Source organism: Macrobrachium nipponense, chromosome 3 (assembly GCF_015104395.2).
Source record: "Macrobrachium nipponense isolate FS-2020 chromosome 3, ASM1510439v2, whole genome shotgun sequence".
NCBI classification, from domain to species: Eukaryota; Metazoa; Arthropoda; class Malacostraca; order Decapoda; family Palaemonidae; genus Macrobrachium; species Macrobrachium nipponense.
The window spans coordinates 3,875,495-3,880,058 of NC_087202.1; positions in this window are offsets into that span (position 1 = coordinate 3,875,495).

Genomic DNA, 4,564 nt, shown 5'->3' on the forward strand with positions numbered 1-4,564 from the left:
GAGAGAGAGAGAGAGAGAGAGAGAGAGAGAGAGACGAGAGAGAGAGCGAGAGCAGAGATGAGAGAGAGAGAGAGAGAGAAATGAAACATTATGCAGTACTCACCGCTCCTGTCGTTCGCTTCCCAAGTAACGAGGATTTTGGCGGAGGAGGTGGTGCTGGTACTCTGCGGAAAAATAAATAAAAAAAAAAAATAAATAAATAAATAAATAAATAATACGAGAAACAGCTTTTAAAAATGAGAAAACGATTTCAAAGTTTACAGGCAACAATATCTCCACACGAGTCGTTAAGGTACTTCAACAAGTTCGCGCCATTTAAAAGATATTTATCACAACGTCGAATATCGATAATTCAATTATTTGGCTTATTTTGTTACGTTTAGGGGCAGCAGCACAAAGACTATTTGAAATTCGGGTAAGTGTTGAAGCAGAAATATGGAAACAGATTACAAAAATGTTATAGTAATGGCATATGAAATAATAATAATAATATAATAATAATAATAATAATAATAATAATAATAATAATAATAATAATAATAATAATAATAATAATACTCAGAAGCATTATAAATGTTAGGCCCATATGATTAAAATATTGCATTAGGCATGCATGTAGAGAGTGTGTGTGTGTGTGTGTGTTTGTGTGTTGGAGAGAGAGAGAGAGAGAGAGAGAGAGAGAGAGAGAGATGCACACTGCTTGGAAGTACTCACCAACCCTTGTAACTATCTCCCGAAGCGGCACAAATTATTGGTACTCTTAAAATTTTAGTGGAACCTTCAAGGTCGCCATATTCTAGCCCTGTGATTGTGTCCTTCAAGTAACCCTACCGTCTTCTAGCCCTGTGATTGTGTCACTTAAGTAGGCCTAACATCTTCTAGCCTTGTGATTGTGTCTCTCGAGTAGGCCTCCCAATTTTCTAGCCTTGTGATTGTGTCCCTAGAGTAGGCTTACCATCTTCTACGCCTGTAATTGTGTCCCTGGAGTAGGCCTACCGTCTTCTAGCCGTGTGATTGTCCCTCAAATAGGCCTCACAATTTTCCATCCTTGTGATTGTGTCACTCGAGTAGGCCTACCATCTTCTAGCCTTGATTGTATTCCTCAATTAGGCCCGCTCTCTCTCAGGTGCTTATAAAATTTTATTTTAATGGGGTACAACTCTCTCTCTCTAATATTTCTCATAAAATTTCATTGTAATGGGGTATACCTCTCTCTCTCTCTCTCTCTCTCTCTCTCTCTCTCTCTCTCTCTCTCTCTCTCTCTCTCTCAATATTCCTTATAAAATTTCGTTGTAATAGGTATACTCTCTCTCTATAGCATTTCTCACAAAATTTCATTGTAATTGGATATAACTCTCTCTCTCTCTCTCTCTCTCTCTCTCTCCTCTCTCTCACTCTCTCTCTCTCTCTCTCTCTCTCTCTCTCTCAAAGTTTGGATCACATTGAGAGATACAACTAACAAGCTTTGAGAGAAATCCTAATCCTTGTAACTCCTTGGAACTTGTTGTTAAACAGCCAACACGGTTTTCAAACCTTTTGGAGTTTTTCATAACATGCTTGGTATTTACGACAGTATTAGAACAATAGATATACTCTACTTAGATATCCAAACGGCCTTTGACAAAGTCCCACACACAAGAACTAATGACAAAAGTTAGAGCTTTCGGAATTATAGGAGAAACAGCAGACAACTAATAGACATTCAAAATGCAATTCATTAACAAGTATCACAATACAAACACAATGAAATAAAAACAACAAATATATCTACATTGCGGATACACTCAAAAACATTTCACACACTCCCAAGAAAAAACACCAAACGAAATAAAAATAACAATATAAGTACATTGTGGAGACACTAAAAAAACATCACGTAGACTCACAAAACCCCATCACCAGCTGTGAGCCATTCCACACACTTCCAAGCAGCACGGAAAGCGACCAAATGCAATCCTGCACGGACCACCCTATCCTTCCTTAGGATTCAAATCCACTTTCTGTACCGTCCCCGGTGCCTTACTAATGGTAGGTTCGCCATAATTCGGAGAATTATAATAATTATCTGCATACTATTCTGTTCCCAATTATCCCCGACGCGAATTGAGTCATTTGCATTGGGTCTCTGAAGACAAACTTCTTGAGTTGATTTCCCTGGATATCATTAGGATATCTGGAAGCTTAGGCAATTGTTCTTGACGAAAGAAACCTTCCGGGAATTTGGAATTTTGAGTGTTGTGAATTAATTAATACAAAAATGTGGCCAATGGTCATTACAGTAATGCATATTGCCATATTTACTTTTACGAAATTCTGTTGTTTATATAAGCTGCCGTATGACCTGCTTTTATCCATGGGTACTTCCACCAGACTTGTGAAAGGTTAGAATTATTATTATTATTATTATTATTATTATTATTATTATTATTATTATTATTATTATTATTATTATTATTATTATTATACCTAAAACTTCCCATTTACCTTTACACATAAGACTGGCCTTATGTGACTAACGGACATAGGCAATTCATGCAGTACAAGTTCATTACTTAAATATTCTAGCACAGAGTCAATAGGGACTTTTGTAAACAAAGAACATACATCAAAACTGACAAAGATATCGCTAGGGTTTAGTACAATGTTATTTAATTTTTCCACAAGATCAAAAGAATTCCGGATGTGTGAATTAGATACAGTTCCTAGTAGCGGCCATAACAATTTAGTAAGATATTTAGATAGTTTATAAGCAATTGATCCTACAGTACTAATAATTGGACGCATAGGTTTGTTTTCCTTATGAGTTTTGACCTCCACCATCACCGATAAGGATGAGGCTGCGCCCACGAAGAGGACAGACAATCAGAAGCCGCCCCCCTGATGACATCGCTCGTGACGCCACAGGTATTGCCCTAAGAAAAGGGAGGTACTAGACTCCTCAAGTCACTCGAATGCAATAAATAGCGCGAATCCATCCGAAACATATCATAGCACTTCGCGATCCCGTCCCGATGAAGGCCAAACGAGGAAAAACCAGAAAAGAAGAAAAACGTAAGAAATACCGGATCGACCCTTGACGACTACGGCCTGTTACCGACCTACGAGACACCTGTTGCCGGCCCCCAGCCTGTCCCTGATACCCCGTCGCCTTTGATAACACCAACCCGAAATTCCATTGACGACCTACAGCACGATGAATACTGGACAGCTACTTAGTAATACCAGCGTGCCAGAAAGACAAATCATAAGGAGAACTGAAGGAATTTTGTATAAAATCAATTCTGTGAATTCTGCTATTATTTTTAATGAATAAAAATAGTATTGATATAAAAAATAAAATCAATAAAAATAATTATATAAATACAAAAAAAAATAAAACTAATAATACAAATAAAAATATAATGCACATAAAAATCATGAAAATAAAAATAAAAAGTGAAAATAAAAAATAATATTAAAATAAAAATAATAAAAAACAAAATAATAGTAATAATTAAAATAAAAATATTAAAAATTAAAAAAAATAAAAAAATAAAAATATAAATAAATTACACTAATAAAATAAAAACAATAAATTGAAATAAAAATATTTAAAATAAAAATAAATTTAATAAACAGAAAATAAAAATGATGGAACACTAAGTAAAATATAAATAATAAATATAATAATTTATATTAAACTTAATAAACAAAATAAATATAATAAAATTGGCCTCCATAGGTGCTCTACTACCCATGTTTAAGTAGTGTTAAGGAATAGTCAGAATCCTGGCTTCGAATAAAAATGTAAACTTGAAATATCTACGGTTTATACAACGAATGTTTAACCACAGTCTATGGCATCTTTGAATAAAATTAAAATTGACTTTCAAACATGCCAACCTTCTGTAGTTTAAGAACAATGAGAAAATCATAAAACAGACCTACATAAAATTACTGCAGCTGAGACAGCACTTACTTTCAATTTTACACGTTTAAAAGTTGGTTTACTTCAAGAACAGAGGTAAAAATGATGAAAAAATAATAAAAATCAGAATAAAAATTACAAATAAAATAAAAATAAAAATTAAATATAAAATAAAAATTATATTATTAGAATAAAGGTGAATTAACAGATATAAATATAACATAATAAAAATGTGAATAAAAATAGTATTAAAAATAAAATATGAAAATATATAAATATAAATACAATGAGTAAAATGATGATAATAACATTTCAAAAAAAGATAAATAATATATATATATAAAATAAAAATAAAATATTTGAATAATAACATAGATAATAAAATAGTATTAGTAATATTAAAAATAAAAGTAAGACAATAATATAAGTAATTAAATTTTTTAAACTAATTTAAATAATAATAATAATAAAAATAAAAATGACAATAAAATAATTAAATGATAGTGTAAAATTATAAATAAAAGTGTCAATAATAAAATAATAATATTGTAAAATAAAAAAAAATAAACAATAAGAAATAATTTTAAAAAATAAATTTTTAAAAACAAAAGTAAAATAATGCAAGGAAAACAATAACAAAAAATAATAAAAATAAGA